At 35.0% G+C, this 24,822-nt stretch overlaps 1 protein-coding gene and 1 pseudogene across 1 annotated transcript in view; one reads left to right on the top strand and one right to left on the bottom strand.

Moving 5' to 3' along the window:
• The window catches only part of LOC145263118 (S-adenosylmethionine decarboxylase proenzyme 1-like), a 139,676-nt gene that overhangs the window by 73,068 nt on the left and 41,786 nt on the right, over window positions 1–24,822 (top strand). The window lies entirely within an intron of this gene.
• LOC145263441 (U2 spliceosomal RNA) lies at window positions 15,227–15,397 on the bottom strand (annotated as a pseudogene).

The following is a 24,822-nucleotide window of genomic DNA, read 5'->3' as shown; positions in this document are numbered from 1 at the left end:
TGTATATAGGTCCTAGATAATAATATGTAGGATTTGGGAACGCATGTAGCTTATAGATTTATTTACGTCGACTTTTACAAAATTATTGCTATTTTGGCTTCTCGCGTGTTGATTGGGCTTTTTAGTATAAACTAGCAAGGGGTACCCGGCGTTGCTCGGGTGTTTTTCGGAGTATGTGAAAAAAACCCGAAAATGTGAAAAAAAACAGGTGCCCGTGAAAAAAAAAAATAACGAAGCCTTCACGATGCGCAGTTGAAAAATAGTAAAGTGTTAAAAAAAAAAACAGGTGCGCGTTTTTGATTGACGTGATGGCGATAGGTATTCAGCAGTAAGCATTTTGTGCGGGACAGTTTTGAATGAGGTGAATAAGTCGGTTTGTTTGTTTTTAAAAACCCGCTCCCTGTTTATTAGGAGGAGCGAAATGAAAGCTACAGTCTGATCTCTCTTGAGACAACTGGCTTTTGGCCTGTGATTAGAGTCAAGTTTCGCTTTTTTTATACCGAAAACCGAATGTAACACGTGCCGATGCGGGAAATGTGGAATAATTAACGTTTGAAAGTCAATAAAAATAAATAGACAGGCGAGCTCCGTGGGTAACTCTGAGAAATTACAATTAATAGATGATATAAAAAGTTCGCAACTTCACAACTTCTTTTGTGAACCGAGCAAGCGCTTCTCTGAAAGAAGCCTTTTGTGGACATCGAGGAAAAGCGTACATACATACATACATGCATTTTCGCTTATATATATATATATAGAGTAGCGGGGGGTACCCGGCAATGCCCGGGTATCTTGAGGTAAATCAAAACTCCGGGGGGGGGGGTGAATAATAATAAAATAAAATATTAAAAAAATGTTTTGGTGGGTGAGTATGAGAATCGAACCCATACCCTTGAGTTGGAAATTAATGTGTGAAAAAAAAAACGTGCAGTGTTACCATCGGGCCACCGCGACATACAGCGTAGACGTGTTTTATCTAACTATAACTATAAAAACAGGCGTGCGTAATAAAAGTTAACTTTGCTGCTTCCATTTGACCTAATTAAGAAGGTCAAATAGAAGTCACGCAGCGTAAGCGTCTGTTCCCGGCGCATTGCCGCAGACACGTCCGTTTGAGCTTAGTTTCATTTTATTTATACTAAAAAGCCCAATCAACACACGAGAAGCCAAAATAACAAAAATTTTGTAAAAATAGACGTAAATAAATCTATACGCTACGCGTTTTCCTAATTCCTAGATATTATGATATAGGACCTATATGCACAGTTTTAAACGATGGTAATGACCCCGGTAGCGCGTGCGAAAGAAGCCTTTTGAAGACATACACGAAATGATCACACACATTTTGCCTTTTCTATATATAGATAAACTAAACTCAAACGGACGTTCTCAGCATTGCACTGGGAAAAACATCCAGCATGACTCTATTTGACCTTCTTAATTAGGTCAAATGGGAGCAGCAGAGTGAAATTTTATTGCGCACACTTGTTTTTATACTTAAATAAATTCAAACCTGCTTAAAATTGTCTGTCCCCGTGGCTCAATGGTTAACGTAGCACGTTTTTTGTTTTTTTTTCACACATTGATTTCCAACTCAAGGGTACGGGTTTGATTCTTATACTCACCTACCAAAACATTTTTTTTTTTTTTTTATTTAACACCCTCCCCCCCCGGAGTTTTGACTTACCTCAAGATACCCGGACATCGCCGGGTACCCCACGCTAGTATATATATAAAAGGCAAAATGTGTGTGACCATTTCGTGTATGTCTTCAAAAGGCTTTTCTCGCACACGGTTCCGGGGTCGTTACGATCGCTTACAACTGTTTATATGGGTCCTAAATAATAATATGTACGATTTGGAAAAGCGCGTCGCATCTAGATTTATTTACGTCGACTTTTGCATAATTATTGCTATTTTGGCATCTTGTGTGTTGATGAGGCTTTTTCGTATAAAAAGCGAAACTAATTCAAAGTTAACCAGTCCTCGGCATTGCGCCGGGAAATGTCCAGAAGCAATCAGCTTTGATCAATGTTGTACATCAGACGATTGTTATTCAATCTGGACAATTGGGAGCTTGTTCCCCTCCCCCCCAACATCTGTTGGGGTAAAAAAAAAAACAAAAAAAACAGTGACTTCTATTTGACCTTCTTAATTAGGTCAAATGGAAGCAGCAGAGTTAACTTTTATTGCGCACGCCTGTTTTTATAGTTCAGTAAATAAATTCAAACCTGGGTATGTTGTATGTACGTTGCGGTGGCATAATGGGTAACGTCTCCCGGTTTTTTTTTTTTTTTCACACATTAATTTCCAACTCAAGGGTATGAGTTCGATTCTCATACTTATCTACCAAAACATTTTTTTTTTTATTTAACACCCCTCCCCCCGGAGTTTTGATTTACCTCAAGACACCCGGGCATCGCCGGGTACCCCCCCCACTAGTATATATAAAAGCGAAAATGTATATTTGTGTGTCTGCTAAAAACTTTCGACAGACAGAACAAAAATTCACAAACTCTGTATCATATTGAAGCTCCATCCTTCGCTCAAAAATATCCAAAAAAAATTGGCCAAAAACGTTCATTTTTTTTTTTTTTTTTTTTTTTTTTTTTTTTTTTCACCCCGAAATCAACAATTTTCGACAGGGGGAGGGGGGTCAATAAAAACGGCCCTCTCGACCGATTCTACGCATGCGTCAGATGACGTCATGACCTGATTTACTTTAAATAGTTGAAGAACTGACTAAATTTCATGTATGTCGCGTTAGCTCAGTTGGTTCGTCATCTAAACGGTTTGGGTGCGAATCGTGGTGTGAGATGTCTTTTCTTTTTTCTCAATTTTTTAAATTTAAATATTGAACCAGTGTTATTTAAGCCATTTTTCACGTAACAATCGGTTTTCTGTTTGTTATTTTTACTCCGCTTATCCACCCCCGACCACACACCCAAAAACCCCTGGGTACCCACCTATTTTTTAAAGATTTTAATATTATTTAAGCCATTTTTCACGTGTTCGTTTTTCTGTTTTCATCGTTCGTTTGCCTTACGTTAGTTTTTTTTTTTTTTTTTCTCGATGTTTTGATTACCCCCCCCCTACCCCGCTTAAGTTTTAACATTGTTTTCTTTTTTTACTTCGCTTATAACAAACCTGGTCATTGACGTCGTCATCACGCTCGACAACTTCCGTGAGCGCACCTGTCAATTTTTTTCTTAAATAAATTCAAACATCTTTCAGTAACTGATTCTGGCTGGCCGATTTTATTTTCAAATTTCGCCTCAGGGCTTCGGGTTCGATCCCCCCCCCTCCCGGTTTCTTTTTTATTTAACACCACACACACTTACAAAACACCCGGGCAACGCCGGGTACCCTCGCTAGTCTATAAATATAAAAGCGAAAATGTGTATGTATGTATGTTCGCTTTTTGTGTATGTCTGTAAAAGGCTTTTTTCCGAGAAGGGATCGGTCGGCTCACAACTTAAAACATTTTATATCACGTCTAAATTATAATATCTAAGAGTTAACAACGGAGGTCGCCTTTCTATTTAATTTGCTCGACTTTGAAAAGATAAATATTCAGCCTTTTTCTAATTGTGGATTAGGCTTTTTTGTATAATAAAAGCAACACTAATTCTGGCCGTATTTTTCCGGTCGTGATCAGAAATGTCCGAAAGCAATCAGATTTGATCAATGTGGAGTTTTTCCTTATATCAGACAATTGCTATTGAATTTAGACCTTCCTCTTTTTATTGGGAGCTGGTTTCCCCCATTATCTTGGGGGGGAGGGGAAAGCGTTCCCGCAGTAAATAAAATACTACCCCGCAGTGAAAGTTGACCTCATTAAGTAATTTAAAATGGGCACCTGCTAATTCTAAATAGTTAAATAAATTCAAACGTGTTTCCGTTAGTGTTTCGTGGTGGCCCAGTGGTTAACGTCGCATGTTTTTTCACACTTAAATTTCCAACTTTGCCTCAAGGGTTCGGGTTCGATCCTTCATACTTATCCACCAAAATTTTTTTTTTAATTTACCCCCCCCCCGGACACAAACACCCGTGCCCAGGTGTTTTGATTTACCCAAAACCACACACACCACCAAACACCCAGGCAACGCCGAGTACCTCCCGCTAGTAAATATATAAATCTATTAATATAAAAGTGAAGATGTATGTATGTTCGCTTTTTGTGGTATTACTAGATTCAAAATATCTAAACTTAATTCAATGTAACAACCCTGTACATCAATAACTTGCTGCAAACGCTTGGTTAATGGTTTACGCGAGTCACAATTATTTTTTTGTGGGATTTTGGCCCATTCTTTACTTAATTTCTTGTTCGGAGCCTCCAAATTGGTATGGTGGGAAGCTGAGACTTCACTCTCCAGGATAGACCAAATAATTCCCCAGTTGATTTTTTTTGGTGCTCTCCACACCAACATTGGGTTTTCACATTTAAGGTCTTCGCAATGTCTCCTGCAGACTTTCTGGATTTGAGTAGCTCTACGATTGCAATTCTTATCGTTAAATCAAAGGGCATATTGTAAAAAGTAATCTTCAAGTTAAACTTTGTCCATATACATCCGAAAATAATCAAAATTCGTGAAAATTCATTAAATATAGATGATAATAATAGAAAGTTGTAATCTGCTTCTCCTCCTCACTCTTTACTCTAGACATGATTTTCTTGTCGCCATCTTGAATTTTTACTGCAGTAACAAAACCTTGTCTTTTTTCACAGAGGTATGTTTTGAACTAAAATTTTTCATCTCTCTGTGAGACTGCAGGTATCAATAGTGATATAAAATTATTATATAGCTATTATATTTAATGTTATGCTTTTACACACCTAATTGAGAACTAGTGATGGCACAATTCCAATATTTTTCCAGATTCCGATTCAACTACCAATTCCGATTCTTTATAAAACTTTAAATATTTAACTATATTGTCCTTTTGACCGCCATACACTCTTTAACTCTTATCCTCGAATGGCCTCTGGGCCTTTGTAAAAAATACATTTTATTAATATTCTTTCTACTTATGTTATATATAGGTTTCATTATTATTATTATTATGACTGTTTCTTTTTGTTGTTATATCGTTTGTTGTTAGGATTTTTTAATAGTGAGAGTCTTGGAGTTTGTTGTTGTGTCTTAGAGAGAGAGATGTTGTAAGAGAGATTGTTCGTGTTATGAAGTTTTTCATATATATAAAAATGTTCATACTTAGAAGTGTAGATATGAGCTCTTAGAGTGAGGAGACAGTCTTAGTGTTCACATTGTAGATATGAGATGTCGAGACGTGTATGTAAAGACATTTTAAAACACATGATATATATAAGACATATATAACAATTTTCACTTTACCTTTTGGTAGAATTACAACACAAAGACGACGTTTATAAAAACACATGATGGGTTTATTTCTTCTCCCGACCGGTCGTGGTTTTCTGAGTCAAGAATTCAAAGCTTCACATTCTAAGTTTCAAAAGTGACAGTCTCGCTTCTAGACGTTCGAATCCCATGTGTGGAATGTCGTCTGTCATCCTCAGACTCTCTCCCAGTTTCTCTAAAGTTTCTAACTATATCGAGAACTTTCCATCTTCCATGACGTCACACACATGTTAAAACATGTCTTTCACGTGTTCTGGAAATGCGTGTCCAAAACTTTTTCCTTTGTTTACAAGAGGAATTTTAACCTATATTCCCAGTAACCTATATTTCCAATATGTTAAAAACATGTTTATTAAATTATCTTATAGTTGCATTCTTCAATTGAATTTTCATAACAGAATTGACAATGCACATTCTTTTCTTGAAACTATTTTATCTCTAAGCTAAACAATGGTTTGTTTTCACATTCCATTCGCTAATTCTCTCTCGTAATCTATTTCTAAACCTAAATTACGAGGTTCGAATTTCGTCTATTCTATTTCATTTTCATTTTAACTAAATCTCTCTATTTTTATACTTACATGAAAACAGGACAGCCCTTATCATGTAACACTTATGGGTTGATGTCAACACAGAAGATAGGTTCGTTTCAGCATTCATCGGTGGCAAAAGTGGGTTGAGAATGGTGGTGGCTATGTAGAAAAATAAATTCCGGAGCACAAAAGGTCGCTATACTCCCTCGATGTAAGGGAGGGGGACAATAGTTTGCACTTAGCATAAAGCAGTACTCTTCTATGAAAGAATACTCCTCTACGTTACCAGTAATGTGTAAAATATCCGCTCTATAATGTTCCCTTACCACCCATAACAGGTATATTAGTGCAGAAGTAAGATTCCATACACTGCTGATCGCAGTTGGAAGTGATCAGGTGTGTGGGTTTTAAATCTGTATGAAAACGCTTTCTGTGTTTGGCCCCGCTGAAGAGTTGTAATGCGGTGAAACAACTTTCTGTGGATAATTGTTTTATGCGAGCGGCATCCATGTATTGGCGTCTGCATTAATTAATTATTAATATTGAAACATTTGTATTGTTTATTAACTAATTAATATTACCATTTACGTGAGATTAAAATAATTGTTAAAGCTGCACATAAGCATTTAACCATAGATGGGACTCTCTTAAGCCATGGTAGGCACCTCATCTAGTGATTACGTCACGATAAAAAATACCCCTGATGATAGCCCTGGTGAAGCATCAAGTATTCAGCTACCGACAAGATTTTGAATTACACTACAAACTCATATAGTGAGTTCAATCTTGGCTACAACCGCGCTAGAAAGCGTTTGTATTCATAAAATGGAATGTATAAATATTGTGCTGTGTCACAACTGACGTACGTACCTAATCACGGTTTTTCTACTTGGCTATATTTAAGTTATTGTCTGCCAAATAAGTCGTTCATTATTTTTACAAGTAAGTTGCCCATAAAATATGCTTAAATATGATATTTTAATTCATGCAGATTTCGTATTTATTATTACACAGCCAATTCTCTATTGATTATTATATTGTACCCAATATATAGTAATGGTTTCAAAATTAAAAAAAAAAAAAAAAAAAAAAAAAAAACTTATTTTTCAAGGAGGCAACATTTACATCTATCGGTCTTAGTCAGATATTTATTGGCTTCCTGACTCAAATGCATTAAAGTTTGTTTTTATGCTACATTTCACCTTTTCTGTCCTCAGTCAGTGGAAGAGAAATCCTTCATGACTGAGACAATTATTTTTTGTTCCTATCCAAAATGTCCGTTTTGGGGAGCTGGATTTTCCCCACGTTAAAATCTGACTTTGTGTCTAACTCTGCCTCCGTGGGGAGGCAAGTAAATAGGAACAATAACTGTGCCCGACCCCTCTCTCTTTTTTTATGGAACAAGTATGTCAGATCCGTTGCCAGGGTTGCTGGGAAATTGTTGGATTCTTTTACCGCTCCAATAGATATCTTACTGTTAATGCAGTTCTCTATCTGCATAAAAGCCAAGCACATCTTAGAATAGAGTATTGTTGCCACATCTGGGCAGGAGCTTCTCGAAGCATCTATCCTGCCTTGATAAAGTTCAAAACCGACTTCATAGCTCAGCAGAAGATGCCGTTTTCTCTTCCCTGCAACCTCTTTCCCACAGAAGAATCGTTGCTAGCCTGTCTCTGCTCTATCATTATTTTCATGGTAAGAGCTCGTCTGAGCTCCAATCTATGGTCCCACTTTACCAAACATTCACGAAAAACACTCGTTTATCTGAAACCACTATCAATAATTTCTTCAACTTTTTTTTTATCTGTGCCTAAATGTAAATGTGTATACCATGAACAAAGTTTCTTACCTAGAACTTCCCATCTGTGGAACTGTTTTGCTGGTCTACTTTCCAGCTAACTAAAATATAGTCATCTTCAAGTCCAATGTAAACAAGTCCTTAATGAATTGTCACCTTAAGTAATTCAATTTATCAAATTTCCACTACTAACGATTATTATGCTATTGTCCAACTGACTACCATACTCATTAGCCCTTTTCCTCGAGTGGCCTCTAGGCCTTGATAAGAGATGAACTGGGTTTTCTGACTTAAAATGCACCAAACATTAACGTTATTGTCTTTTGTTTGTCTTTTCCTTTGCAGAACCTGATTAAGTTTTGCAAAGTCAAAAATAAAACAGAATCCTCTATAAAACGACCAAATGCCACAAATAAATATTTGAAAATAGAAGGAATTTGAAAGATAAACTTATTTCCCAAAGATTCTGCACGAATAACCCAAAAAGGTGTGATGTACTGAAAAACAAAACAGCCAAACCAAACGCCATGAATAAATATTTGAAGATGTAAAGAACTTTTATGAAAATGGCCGGCTTTGGCATTAATAATCTGAGAAGGGTTGATATACTATCAAATAAAACAAAAATACTTAGTCTGATATTAAGTTGTGTCACGACTAGCATGGACAGAAGTAATATTTCTTTGTCTTTACCCAAATTCAAGGTCATCTAATGCCACCCACCAGTGTCTGTCTCGTTCTGTTCTCGCATCTCCACAAAGGAGTTAACTCCCCTTTATCATTAGTTCTATTGTCTTAACAGTAATTTTTGATATTCGGACACTTTTTTTTTTTTTTTTTTTTTTCCTAGTAGAAATGTGTGTGTATATATATATCATCCACATTATATGTACTGTTTTGCAGCTCATCAGTGCGGCTAGACAGGCAACTGCCTCAAGCCAGGATCGAAACCCAACCGCCCGAATGATAATCAAGATTTCTCACCTTTGCGCTATACAGCGGCTGCCGTGTGGGTGATGAATTAACGATGTTTTGACATCGTTCAAATGCCTCTGCTCGCTTTGTTTACACAAAGAGCGTCGCTTAATACGCTAATAGCAGTTTGTATAATCAGTAGTGGACACAAGTCAGTCGAGGCTCTAGTCTCAATACTTAATCCAGCAGAAGCTTGGGTATTTCAGTGGCCTTTTATCTATAAAGCTGAGGCATTCAATTTGCGTAATCCTGAGAGGCCCACTCTCTCATGCCTTGCTTCCTGTCTTTTAGATGGAGTAACTTTTTTTGCTTACTGCCTGAGATGCCCCGACTCGGGAATGCTGACGGGACTTCCAAGACGTTGCCTGGGTGTCTCGAGGTGTGTGTGCTCGGGAAATGGGAAAAATAAAAAAAAAACGTGAAACAGAAAAACGAACTTTAAAACTTTGTTAAAAAATCTGTAAAATAAAAAAAAAAAAACATGTGAAAAATGGCTTAAATAACCCTGTTTCAATATTAAAATTTTAAAAATCGAAAAGAAAAGACATCTCGCACCACGATTCGAACCCGAAACCTTTAGATAATGAGTCCGCACTCTAAGCAACTGAGCTAAGACGACGTCGACGAAATTGTCTTTTTTTTTTTTTTTTTTTAATAGTTAAAGTAAATCATGTTCCGACGTCGTATGACGCATGCGTAGAAGCGAACTTGTCATGAGAGGACGGTTTTTGCTGACTCCTCCCTGTAGAAAACTGATGATTTTAGGGTGAAGAAATTAATGTTTTTGGCCAATTTTTCGATATTTGTCGGGCGAAGGTTGGAACTTTAAAATGATACCGATCTCGTGAAAATCCGTGACCCAAGTCAAAAGTTTTTGCGAGACATACAAACATACATACACACACACACGCGCGCTCGTACAAACACACGCGCGCTCGTACAAACACACGCGCGCTCGTACAAACACACGCGCGCTCGTACAAACACGCGCGCTCGTACAAACACATGCGTACATTTTCACTTATATATATATATATATATATATATATGAAATAAAATGGAGGTGGAAGGACCTGGATACTCAACGTTTCGCCCGATTTATGCGGGCTTCTTCAAGAGGGATGGTCATTGAAGAAGCCCGCATAAATCGGGCGAAACGTTGAGTATCCAGGTCCTTCCACCTCCATTTTATTTCATATCGTCGGATTTAATCCAGCTCAACAATCATATATATATATATATATATAATGATAATAAAAATATTCAAAAATTAACCTGAGCTTTCAGGCTTAAAGTTATTGCTCCTAGCCAACACAGTTTCTTCTTTCCTCCCTCTCTCTCTTATTAATTATTTGTTTTAATGTATTTCTGGCTAACACTAATTTTCTTATCTCTCTTTTATGAATATAATGAAACTTATATTTCTTTTAATGTATTCTTTGGCAACAGCCCATATAATTATTAGATCAGCTGAACTGGTCACATTTGTTATCATTAATCTTGCCAATTAAGTTTTCATGTTTCTGTGAAACCGAAGGTACTAATGGATGATCATAGTGTCCATTATCATATATGTATATGCTCTTGCACAAGTAATTGAGCACTCTTGTTTTGTTTTGTTTTTTCTCTTATAACACTAGATTACAATGTGTTTGTGTAGAGCGGGAAAGAAATAATTGATAATTCAGAATTAAATAAACTTTATTTGATTATCAAATCAATTAGGAAAAACATGTGAACTATAAAGAAAATGCTTTAGATCATGGTATTTTGAAGCTTAATGCTTCTCATCATAAGAGAAGAGTAAGGCTATATATATATATAGTAAGGCTATATATATATATATATGTGTGTGTGTATATCTCTCTGTGTGTGTATATATAAACAAAACAAAATCAGAGTAAGTGTATGATCGTTTCGGAAACGATATCCATTTATTTATTTAATATTGGCAAATAAATATTTTTTTGATAATTTTAAATTATACTGAAAGGAGGGCAACTGAGAAAGAAAATAAGGGTTGAAACAAAACAAAACAAAAAAAGATGAGATTTTTGTATCCGAATGGAATAGTAATTCTTGATTAGAATGGGATGATGTTATTAGATTCCAAATTGGTTTAAGAAATCCACATTTAAGGTAAATTCCAATTCTTTTCGATATAGCATCCAGAGTAATTGGTAATGATTCTTTGGGAATGGAGAATTATAGATTTATTCTACCTCATTTTTTGGTGGTTCAAGAGAAAATATACGAAAGACGTTCTCTTATTTTATTTATATATGTCCTTTAAAAAGATTTAATCTTTAATATACTTTCTATGTATGCGCTGACTAGCAAAATTATATCAAACCAGAGTTAATATTTTGTTAATGACTTTTCCTCTGAGGAGATGAGCCGACATCGAAAATCCATGGATTAAAGAAATTACTTTGAATTGTATTCTTTGTTCAAATAATAAATTTTTGTTTTGAAAAATCATATTTTTCTGAATGAAATTTAAATATAAAAAACTGTAAATTTTATTTTGCTCTAAATGACCAAGTTTTCTCTGACTCTCTCTCCTCTGATCTTGAGCACGTGGTACAATGGGGAAACCAGTGACTGGTTATTTTTAATACATCTAAAACCAAGCTCATCACCACTCTGCTCCTCATCTGGCATCAATTGAAATGAATGGCTCTCGTTATGGGGAGGCTTCATGTTTTGACAAGCTTTACTCCTGATCTAAAATGGGACACATACATAGAATCCATTGCCAAGGCCGCTGGAAAAATGGTAGGATCCTTCTACTGCTCAAGTAGATATCTCACTCCTGATATAGTTTTTTACCTATATAAAAGCCAGGTACAGCCAATGATGGAGTACTGTTATCACATCTGGGTAGGAGCTACTAGAAGTAGCTTATCCTGGTTGGTTGTTTTTGTTTTACGGCACATCAACCTTTTTCAGGTTATTTAATGCCGAATCTAGTTATTTTGAGGAACGATTTTTAATGGGGTATATTTGTTTTTTAAGTCGGATTCTATTTAACCTGTAGTTGGGACCCTAACAGGTACTACCACTCCGGGTCAGAGTGGACCTGGGAGCAATGGCAATTAAAGGGTGGCTCCACACTCCCCAAGGCCCGCAAGCTGGGGCCTCACCACTGGATATAGTTTTAGGTCATATCCAAGACCTAGCTTATTCTGCCTTGAAAGAGTTCAAAATAGACTTTGGAGCTTAGTGGGGAAGCCCTTTTCTCTTCCCTGCAACCTCTTTTTCACAGAAGAGACGTTGCGAGCCTGTCTCTGCTTTATCATTATTTTCATGGCAAGTGCTCGTCTGAGCTTCAATCTATGGTCCCCCCCCCCATCGCCAGACTTTCACGAAAATCACTTCACTATCAATAATTTCCTACACTCTTTATCTTCGCCTAAACGTAGATTCCATGAACAAAGCTTTTTTCTTAGAACTGCACGCCTATGGAACTCTCTTGCGTTTGCCTGCTTTCCAGCTGACTACAATTTGATTGTCTTCAAGTCCAACGTAAACAAATTCTTGATGAACCGTCCCTCTAAGTAATCCAATTTATAAAATCTCCACTACTTATGATTACTATGCTATAATCCCATAGCTAATGTATATCCATTAACCCTTATCCTCGGTTGGCCTCTTGGCCTTAATAAGTGGTGACTTCTTTGTTAAAAAAAAAAAAAAAAAAATTATAGTATATTGAGCAATTTTTATTTGGCTTGGATTGTCTTATATGAAAATATTATCTCCCAAAAATATTTTGTAAGACTTGATATCACAAGATTTAATAATCTGTTATTCAATTCATCTCATTATTCTGATATATAATTTTTACGATACTTTTTTTGTGACCAAGAGCGGAGGACCGCTTGAAATATAAAAAATAAAATATTAAATACAAAAAAATAACACCGTTTTCATGCTTCAAAAAACCTCATAACCTTGAAATCACTATTTTAGAAGCATATGTGAACTTTTAACATATATATATATATATATATATATATATATATATATATATAAAGGTATGCATTTTTCTTTTAGTTTCTTAGAAAATGATCTGTTTACTGTCTCGTTTAGAGACTGGTATCCTTATCACTTGCGATACAGGGGCGAACGATATTTGAGATGGAGACTGAGGTGGGGGTATAGTGTTTGTGTAGATAAGTATTTTCTCAGCATTTCAAACAATCCACTTATTTAATGTATTTTTTTGTTTGTTTGCTTTTTAAGTGAGGGAGGGCTAATTTTTTTTATCTTGCATCATAGAATGTCATAAGACATATTCAGAGAGATGGGAGGGGGTGGGGAGTAAGCGTGTGTTTTCCTATCTATATATATATATATATATATATATATATATATATATATGGTTTACATTGATAGGTCAAGGTTTCTACCCTTATGATCTCTTTTAGAAACGAATGATTTTATATATCCATCCATAGACACGTGTTTCATCTTTTGAAGACTCATCAGTGTGGCTTTATTCAACCAACTCTATATATATATATATATATATATATAATTGTGTGTGTGTTTATTACCGTTTTTAATCTGCTTGGTTACACATGTTTCGATTACCGAATCGTGTTAACAATCCGATAATTTGATTGTTAACACGATTCGGTAATCGAAACCCGTGTAACCAAGCAGATTAAAAAACGGTAATAAAAACATTTTGCTCTACAGCAATATTGAGCACTTTCTTCGGTGGGGGGGGGTTACCATTTACTCATATTTATGTTGGGATGATCAAACAGAATCGGAGAAATCGGAACATTTTGCGGTATCGGAATCAGAAAAATTTCTGCCTATTTTCCGATGCCAAAAACGATTTCTGTGTTCATCTTTTTTTATTTGATTTGGGTTTCAGAAAAATCTTCCATTGTTGATAATAATGATAAATATTTATTGATTTGAAAACTAAAATCAATAGATCCTTCCCCCCCCTTCTCCCCCACAAATGAGTTTTATATGTTTGAGAAAATATATGCCTATTTAAGATGTATTTTTTACGGCAATCGGGAGAAAAATAATTTTGTAGTTAAAAATAAATATTTAGAGATTTATAAAGAATTGGAATCGGGAATTTAGTACGGAATCCGTAACGGTATCAGTTTCAGGAAAAATATTGGAATTGTTCCATCACTAATGTGTGTGTGTGTGTGTACTAGCATGGGTGCCCGGATATTTGGAGGTGTATGTTAAGCAAAAAAAAAAGCGGTCAATTTTTTAAACTTTGACCCCTATTATGATCCTTTACAATTTATTGATTTGGGCTCAAATTAAGTTATTAAGTTAGATCCATGTCCAATGAAGCTATACCTAAAATTTCAAGTGTTTAGACCGAAAATTGTCGGAGGAGTTTGGTAGAGTTCTCAAAGGTCAAATCGTTGAACTTTGACCCCTTAATCACCAAATTTCTGGCCGAAAACCAATCACATCTATTTTCCCAAATCTCATTACCTTCTATATCAAATTTCGAGTCTGTAAACTTAAAATTGACAGTTATTGCGTAGGGAAATGTACAGATACACACACAAACACTTTCACTTTTACAGATATACTAGCATTTCAGACCGACGTTGCCCGGGTGGTTTGAGGTGTATGCTAAGCAAAAAAAAAAAGGGTCAATTTTTTTAACTTTGACCTCTATTATGACCCCTTAAAATTTATTGTTTAGGGCTCAAATAAAGTTAAGTTAGATCCATGTCCAAGGAACCTATATCTAAAATTTCACGTGTTTAGACCCGAAATTGTAGGAGGAGTTTGGTAGAGTTCCTAAAGGTCAAATCGTTGAACTTTGACCCCTTAATCACCAAATTTCTGTCCGAAAACCAATCACATCGATTTTCCCAAATCTCAGTGCCCTGTATATCAAATTTCGAATATGTAGGCTTAAAATTGACAGTTATTGCATCGGGAAATGTACACAGACACACACACACACACACACACACACATTCACTTTATTTATATATATATATATATATATATATATATATATATATATATATAACCTCTTCAACAACAAAAAAACTACTCCTGATGACGATCAAAGGTGCTAAAGAAAAAATGGCAAACTCAAGTTCACTCGGTTCCATAATACATAATTTCTGAACAGATAGCCAAAGAATTGCTTGTCAAATCAAGAAAATTGCCAGAAAACTTAAGAAAAACAAAAACTCTGTCGTATTTAACATGCTTGAACAACGAATTTCTGCCTTATAATGTATATTTTACACATATATATGTCCCTAAAAGTAGAATATGCTTACTCAATTTAAAAAAAACAAGGCTAATAGCCATTAGTCGCGTGCTCTCGTGTAATAAATGAATGCGTGAATGTAGGATTGACATGAAATTCTTAAAGATAAATTAAAATGACCGAAAAATGGGCTGAAATGATTAAATAAATAAAAAGTAAATGACTTAGAATGACTTTAATGAACTTAAGGATGGATTGAATGACCTTAAGAATGACTTGAATGCTTAAAAAACAACTTGAATGATCTGGAGAATGACTCGAATGGCTTTGAGACTGAGTGGTTGTAAAATGGGTGATCATTTTACATTAAATTAATACAGAAAAGTGATCCCCTACTTTATATTACAAACATAAGTACAGCATGTAGTAAGAACAGATACTACACTTTGATTTTGGCCAAAAGGCAAAGAAAAGCGGTATTTATTTGGTCCCCCACCGAACAAATTAGGCACAAGGCCGATTTTTAATGTGAGGAGTGAAGGGGAAATGAGGACCAACTCCCCAGGGAGTAGGGGAGCTGGATAGTGACAATTGGTATGAAGGGTTGCCCCTACATTGACCAAGGTCTTATATGTGGGGTTGCCCTCCCCCATATGGTCTTTGCTTGCAGTATCTGCTGGAACAGATACTACACTTTTATCTTGGCCAAAAGGCCAAGCACAAAAGTGTTACGGACAGACTGACCGACGGAGTGACTTAGAGTCGCTTGGACGCAACTAGAAAAAGAAAAAAACTGACTTAGATGCCATCAACCAGAAGCAAGACTGAAAGCAAAATTTTGTATGCAAACAAAAGGAATAAATGCTGCATGCTGGGCGCGAACTTGCATAACTTAAGTTCATAAGCGAACACGTTATCGACTGGGCCACAATGACACAGATGTTATTACATTGGAAATTTAGCTTTTTTAAAATTAAATAACGCGATTTACAAACAGCGTTGAAACCAAGAGTTGACTCCCCCTTGAAACAAAATGACATTTCTTCATGAAATAATTAACGATTTTTTCAATATTGTGTGTCAGAGATTGCTCTTTCTAATGGTACTACGTTAATGCCGCTTCGATACGGATGACAAATTTTTCGCAGGTGTACAAAATACAAACACAGATAATTGTCCTTTATATAATAGCAAATATAACAAGTCTAGTCAAATTAAAAAGTATAAACGTTGTAAAGGAATATTAATTACAAAGACTTTCTAAAAGAATAATAAAAAAAATAGTTTTAAAAAGATTGTATTAAAAAAATAAGTAAAAATATATATATATATATATATTTATTTATTTTTTTTTTTGTGCATTGATATTCATATTAAAAACACTTTTTTCTATTTATCTAAAAAGAAAATGCATCTTTGTTATATAAGGGTCATTGAATTGCATTCATCTGCAAAACATCTAGCTAATTTGCATATTCTTTTAAACATTCATTTTAATTAATTCTCTATTAGTTATTTTTCACTTTTTCTTATCGGATGATCATCTTTAGTTAACTATTACGCGTAATTATATTCATGCAGATATTCTACATGATTTATACTTGCGTAATATTTGCATGATTATACTAAACACAAACCTCTTTCTATATATATATTTATGTATGTGTGTATGTTTGTTTAAAAAATTTTGCCTACCAAACTCCTCTGTCAATTTTTAGTTACGTGAAACTTAATATATGGGGTATTCAAACCCATGCAAAACTTTATATTCGAGTTTTAGCTGGGGAAAATAAGTGTAAAAAAAATTTTTTAAATGGAATTTGCCAGGTGACGGTCGAACGACGGCATTATGAATATGCATGCGTAACGTAATGGCTATTAGTTCATGTTTTAATTTTTAGCCTTGCAGCAAACATGTCTTCATAGCTCAGACATTAATGTCAAAGGAAAAAGTTAATCATAAGCTAAACGTTTGGGTTTCGAATCTCAGTGGTGGCACATGTCATTTTTTTTTTTTTTTTTTTTTTAAATCATTACTACCATATATTGGGTCCAATATAACATAATAATAATAATAAGTACGAAATCTGCATTAATCAAAATATCATATTTGAGCGTATTTTACGACCTGGCAAAAGTGGGTGGCGTGCTAGTATATAGAAATAAGTGACATAAGGGGACAAAGTTTGTTGTGTAAATCATAGATTGATGTATAAATGCAATTATTAAAAAATCATAGCGCTGATTGATGTGGAAGGAAAATACATCAGTTTTTTAAAGTCGTTGTAGGAAATGACTAATGCAGGATTGTTGTTAAAAAAAAAAAAAAAAAAAAAAACGATGATTAATGTTTTTATTTAAGACTGGGGGGGGGGGACCCGGCGTTGCACGGGTGTTTGTAGGTTTGTGTGTTTTTGGGTACATAAAAACAAAAATCGTTGGTTGTTTTGAAAAAAAAAACAAAAAAAACGGAGCCTTGATGCACAGTTGGAAAATAATAAAGTGTGAAAAAAAACGTGCGACTTGGCAGGTGCTCGTTTTTGACGAGTTAATGACGTCAACTTTGAGTGCAGGACAGTGTTTTATTTACCGCGAGTCTGTTCGCTTTTTTTTTTTTTTTTTTTTTTATACGAAAAAGCTTAATGCACATGCGGCGATCGAAAATTGTTGAATATTTATCTCTTGAAAGTCGGGCAAATTAAATAGACAGGCGGCCCCGGTTGTTAACTCGTAGATATTATCATTTAGGTGTGATATAAAAAGTTTTAAGAAGTTGTGAGGCGACCGATCGGTTCTTGAAAAAAAGCCTTTCTTGGACATGCACGAAAGCGCGCGCACACACACACACACACACACACACACACACGCACACGCACACGCACATGCACATACACATACACATACACATACACACACATACACATACACACACACAAACATTTTCGCTTTTATATTTATAGATAGAAGATAGATTTTCCAGTACAGATTTGAGCATTTCTCTTGAATTGGTAATTGATGAGATTATCTGTCCTAAAGTTTATTTTAAAGTTTGAGTAAAAATAGTATATAGGCAATAATATATATATATATAATGAGAATATTATTTCACAGTACAGGTTCGAGTGCCTGCCTACTACTACTTTTTTGCTCACACACACCAGTAACAAGTGAGAATGAAAGGGAGATAATTGGGGGATTTTATTGAAAGCAGACGAGTGTTGTACATTGTTATTACATGTGTTTATGGGGGCAAAAAAATAAGACTGAAATTAAACAAAGAACAAGTGAATTTATTGGAAGCCTTGAAAAATCATGGATTACAATAGAAAAATGCAAGCATGAAAAGTAATATGGTTAAGCTTAAACTTGGAAAATTAAAGGTCTAGTTCTTAAAACTGGCAAAGAAAAGGATAAGATATTCTAGTAAAAAATATAATTTATAACTTAAAAAAATTCTTAATGCTGTAATATTTTAAATTCAATTTATAACATTTTATAATCAATTCTTAATGCTGCAATATTTTAAGTTATAAATTTATATTTTTTACTAGAATATCTTATCCTTTTTTTTTTTTCCAGTTTTAATGACTAGTCCTTTACTTTCCATGTTTAAGCTTAATCATATTACTGTTCACGCTTGCATTTTTCTATTGTAATATGTACTTATATTTCTCTTAGTCTGTCTGTGTATCCCACTGCTCAAAACTTCTGTCTGAAATTTTGTATGAACTTTTATCTTACTTATCTGTCATGGCTATCACCGTTGGTCAGTTGATCAATTTATCTCCTCATGCTTCGAGCCACCACCTGTCCTCAAACTGCAAACTGTCTCTAAAACTAACTCTGACTCCAAAGTTTATGGACTCGAAATCAGAAATCCATTTTTCTCTTAGTCACTATCACACTTAATTGATAAAAACTGACTACGTTCACCCTATTAGGCAGTCCTAGCTCATAATTCTGAAACTGATCACAGACCATGGGGTGTCTTCCTGTCTTGAAAGTTCAAAAAGACCCCCCCCCCCTTTTTTTTTCTCCTGTTCTCTTTTACTTGTCTCACTTTTGCTCTGCTAAAGAATGTTGTGGGTCTTAGCTCTCTGGTGACGTCCATAACATCACACTAGGAAGGAAGCTTGTTTTTGTTTTCATGAAAAACACTCATCTAATTGAGACCTCTATCAATAATTTCCCCCCACTCTGTATCTGTACTTGAACCTAAACGTGGATCCCATGAACAAGGCTTCTTAAAACTGTCCGCCTCTAGAACTCTCTTCCATTTTCCTGCTTTCTTACTGGCTAGAATATGGTTGTCTTCAAGTCCAACATAAACAAGTTCTTGATTAGCTGTTCCCTTAAGTAATCCAATTTACCAAATTTCCACTACTCATGATTACTATTGTACCAATAGCTACTGTACAATCATTAACCCTTATCCTTCAGCAGCATCCGAACCTTGATAAGTGGTGACTCTTTTGTGTAAAAAAAAAAAAAAAAAAAAAAAAAAAAAAATTGGGTGAGTCTTACTAACCAAATTTTTTGTCGTTCTTTTGTTTTAACCCCTCCACTCCCAGTTTGTATTTCATTGGTATAAAACAGAGGTGGGGGGGGAGCAAAACAAAATATATAGCTATATTCAAGAAAAAAAAAAGAACTTAAAAGAAATTTTGGGTTTAGTACGGCTCTAAATTATTGACTCAAAATCGGAAATCCTATGTCTGGTATTTTGTCTTAGTCATTGCCACATGTGATTAATAAAAATTATTTCCACACTTATATGCCGCTATTCAGATGACTATTTGAAAACTAACTGCGACCATGAAGCGTCTTCCTGTCTTGAGAGTTCAAAAAGATCCGGCTAGGATTTTTATCCTGTAGCTCCTAAAGCGAACAGAGATTCCTTTAATGATCCGATCCCTGTTGATTTTGCAGTGGGGGTTTACTTCTGTGAAGTACTAGGAGGTCTAATCTCCTAGGCCTTGCCTTCTCTCTTTGAGAAGGGGGTTAGTTTACAGCTTATCGCCTGAGACGCCCTTACTGAAGAATGCAGATGGGGCTGCCCAAGTATTTATTGCAGGTGACTTCCAATCCCACTTTCCGACCCTGGTGTTACAGTTCTTGCCGTGGGAGATAACTAAAAACACTTCCTATACTTTTGCTCTGCTAATGTCAGGGTCTTGGTTCTTGTGAGTGTCTGTGTGTGGGGGTAGGAGGTATGACGTCATAATAGTATGCTCATGTTGAAATAATGGATGACAGTTTTTGGGTTGTCACAGATAGATCAGTTGAGGTAATCGGTTCAGTTGGCAGGGGAATGCAAATGAAAACATGAGGGAGTGATAAATATGGACTTGAGAGATATAAGGATGAATAAAGACCTGGGCAGAGTTAGCTTACTTGTAGTCAATCAATTTCTAAAATGTATGCTAGCATGGAAAACAAATGTTAAACTGTATATGATGTTGGAACTATATATTATTCATTACGTTTCCATTTTAAAGAAGGTAGCCATGTTTTCTAAGGAGTGATAATTATTTTTTTTATTATTTTTTTTTTTATTTATTTTTTTTTTTTTGGCTTATTTGTATATAAAAAAAATCAAACAAATTTAATTGTTTAAAAAATGGGGGCCATGATTGTAAACAAAGCCATGAAGTCCGTAAGTCAAAGGAGAAAATGGATTTTGGATTTACTTTTGACAATCTTGTATTTCTTGCTGTCCGTATTTTGTTTCCTGTAGTCTTTGCATTTCATGAGTGATGATTTAGGGGTATCAGAATTTTTGTAGGAATTTTTGACACCCCTAACACGAAACTGCGAATAAAATATAAAAAACTCGTAATTTCTTTTTTAAAAGTGGGTTGTTTATTTTCTTTATGGATTATACTTCCAAAATAAACTATTAAAGTTGTTTTAAAAGTAATAGAAATATATATTTTTTTATTTTTTAAAAAAGAGTAATGAAATTAATAGAATTTTATGAGCTCAGTATTTTTCAATTTTTAAACTTTAAAAATCTATCAAAATTTTTCTATTGATTCAATTTTTACGATATTTTCAGGGTCATTGTGAAATTTTATGCTCTTTCCAATAAATCGGATATAATATTTTAGACAAACGTTTTTGTTTTTTGTTTTTTTTAATTCACCCCCCCCATTTTCAAGTGTCTATTAAAAAGTAAATAATTAATTTACTCTCCAAAGTTTTATATATCACAAATTGAAGATAAAAGATCAATAAATAATATATTCAAATTTAAAACAAAAGTAGTGTTTTTTAGAAATTTACCTGTAAAGTCCGAAGTTTAAAACCTTTAAAAAAAAAACATGTTTTTTTTTTTTTTTTTTTTTTAATGAAACCTTGGTCCTTGCTCCTTTTAATTGAAAAAAAAAAAAATAGGGCTTGAATTACATTTTTCGAGTAGTTATAAGCTTGGAAAGACGGGGTGGAATTATTCAATATTTTTCACGAAATTTCTGACACACCTAGCGATGATTCTGACCAAGGGGGAAGAATTACTGTTTTCTGGATCGGAATCTATCCCTCTATCACTTATCTTTAGCTAGTTTTTCACCTTGAAGTGTTTTATTTTTTGTTTGTTAAGCTTTTTTGGTTGTTAAGCTCAAGTTGCTTCATGTCTTGCCTGGAGTGATTTCCATTTATAAAATTTGAATAAATGAAATAAAATAAATGCGAAATATGAAAGGAATTTGGAATCATTTAAACCGTCAAATAGAAAATCATGTATCAAAATTCTTAGCAAATCATGTATCAAAATTCTTAGCAAATCATGTATCAAAATTCTTAGCAAATCATGTATCAAAATTCTTAGCAAATCATGTATCAAAATTCTTAGCAAATCATGTATCAAAATTCTTAGCAAATCATGTATCAAAATTCTTAGCAAATCCTTATGTAAAAGTTTTGGGAGTTGTTTACATAAAATTCAAAAACAATTATTTGGTTTACAAACAAAACATTTAAGTAAAAAAAAAAAATCTTCAGTGAGAGGAGGATACATTACATATCGGCTAACAAATAAAACCTTTGCTATTTTGGTGAAACCTAATTTTTAGCACTGTTTATGCAGAAGAGCTATTTTCGTTCTTTCATTAGAAGTGCCTCTGGTTGACCTCAGTTGAACTTTCTTCACCCCCCCCCCTCTTCTTACCCTTGTGCATAAACACCTCCACCCACCCCTGATTTTACCCTGAGTGCTTGTCCGTGTCTATGGACTCTACCTGCCAGTATACTCACCCTACCCCTGCCCTCGCCGTCACAATCCAGGGGCCAAGTATTGTGACATGCAGACAACAGGATTTCCTGCCCTCTTATCACAACCATTTCAGTGTCTTGCTCTGGCAAGGGGTCACGGTTAAGGTGGAAGGGGGTCAAAGAACGTGTCAAAATTTTTAGATCATCATTAGTGAAAAGAAAATTCTGATGTTATGCTTACATTGTCTTTTTTGTTGACTTTATTTTTGTCTGTTTTTCAAGGTTAAAAGGTGCATGTGTGCGTGCATTTCCACATTTGAGTGTCACAATGAGGCCTTATGTACATGGTAAAACGATAAAATTGTGGCCATAAAGAGACTACATTATTCCATTTCCGTTTGATAAAAACCGGGCTTTTTTTTTTCTTTTTTTTTTCCGACCATCTACTAGTTGGCCAGTTGTGTACAAATCCCAAGTTTTACCGTTATTTCCATGGCAAGTGCTCGTTTGAGCTCCAATCTCTGGTCCTCCCCTCGCCAATCTTTTACGAAAAACACCCGTCTAGCTGAAGCCACTGTCAAAAATTTTCCCCACTCTCTATCTGTGCCTAAATCAAAACGTAGATTCCATGAACACAGCTTCTTTCTTAGAACAGCACGCCAGTGGAACTCTGTTCCATCTGCCTGTTTCCCACCTGACTACAACTTGGATTTCTTCAAATCCAACATAAACAAATTCCTGATGAACCGCCCCCTTAAGTAGACACTTTATGAAATCTCAACACTAATGTACTGTACATGCAATAACCCTTATCCCTGAGTGGCTTCCAGGCCTTGATAAGTGGTGACCTCCTTGTAAAAAAAAAAAAAAAAAAAAAAAAAAAAAAGTGCTATAGGAGACGTTTATCATGTCTGAAAATTACACAATGTTCAACGAGTGAGATCAGAGATGCGCCGCTGTACAACTCATGCTCTCTACCGATCCAAATTATGACAACAGGACCATGGCCAGCACCTTCAAAATGCAAATCCGGACGGTTCAATGCTTGAGGGCACAGCTCAACGCATCGGACGATCCATGGTTATCATCTTTTGGTATGGTTTCAAGAGAGGGCGACATCATGCCACCTCACATCTTTGAAGTTGACTTGAAAGTCAACACCAAAGTGTACCTGGATGTGCTGAAGAGTGTGGTGATCTCTTGGTGCAATCAGGTGACCGCTGGCAGATCCTGGGTGTGGCAGCAGGACTCTGTACCAACCCACAAGTTCAAAGAGACCCAGGCTTGATTTCAGAAGTGCTACGACTTTGTACCCTTCTCTCACTGCCCCTCCTCCTCCACCGACCTGAATTCGCTGGACTACTTCATTTGGTCAAACGTCGAGAACATCACCAACATGACCTCCGACAACACCAAAGTTAGCCTGATCGCCACTATCCGCCAAGTATATCCCAACTCCCATCAGCGCTTGTGAAAAAGGTATGCTCCCAGATTCCAATCCATATTGAGGCTGTGGTTAAGGCTGAAGGCAGCTATATTGAATAGATCTTAGCTCTACTAAATAATGAAGTTACCTGAGTGGCTTTTTTCAATAAGTTTTTAAAAAAAAGCTGTAGTGTTGTTTTGTTTAGAGTGATACATTTATCGTTCCACCACATATATATATATATATATATATATATATATATATATAATGTGTGTGTATGTTGTTTTTGTTTGCGATACTTTTGAATTAATTCAGTTATTTATACGAACGTGCATTTTTACCTAAATGCAAGTTGGGAATAAATTTCCCTTTTACCAATTTGGTGTTGTTTTTTATCCACATAACATTGCGTCATGATTTGCCTTTCAAACGTATCTAATACATATGTATTCATTTTAAACTTTAATCAACGCTTCTGACACGGAATCTACAACCTTAACTGAGGAACTACTTCCTCTAAAGATGGTGCGATTGTAATGCTGTTGAAATATAGGATTTTATTATAACTTCTCAATGTATCTAAAATGTCGTTCTAAAGTTATATAAGATAGTGGCTAATATTCTAGACATAATAACTTCGTATATGGCATCTGTTGTTGCAAACCTATGGTATTTTGGTCCAGAGGTGAATTTCTGCAATTAAAATATTATATACGGAGATATATATATATATATATATATATATATATTCACTATTATATAAAAGTCACTTTGTGTGTGTGAGTTTCTTCTTCATAGATTCCGAAACGGCTGAGCCTATCTTTTGCAAATGTCACACAAAGGTAATTTATATGTCTGGCAGTGTTCCTAGATATGTTTTTTACAGAAATGCATCTGATAAGTAATGAAAATCGAAAAAATCCAATCTTAAAAACAGTCATTCTTCTCTTATAGATAAAAAGAATTTTTACAGGGGAATATTTTACCTTACACTAGCTAAGGGAGATAATAAAATCTCACCAAATCATTTCTTAAAAAAAAAAAAAATGTATTGCCATCTGGATATATAGCTCAGTAGTAGAGCATTTGACTACAAATCAAATGATCCTCTGTTCAAGCTGGGTATATCTTGCCATTTTATTTTTATGAGTTGAATTTACGATAAAATAGGTATCATTTAAGCGACACAAATCATTTCTTTTACATATTTTAAAACTGAACATTAATCAGAAGTGACTTTTTCAAGGCATTCATTGTCAAGCCCA

The sequence above is a fragment of the Euprymna scolopes genome, chromosome 38 (assembly GCF_053919585.1).
Source record: "Euprymna scolopes isolate OS-2025 chromosome 38, ASM5391958v1, whole genome shotgun sequence".
NCBI classification, from domain to species: Eukaryota; Metazoa; Mollusca; class Cephalopoda; order Sepiida; family Sepiolidae; genus Euprymna; species Euprymna scolopes.
This window is presented reverse-complemented; position numbering and strand designations above follow the sequence as displayed.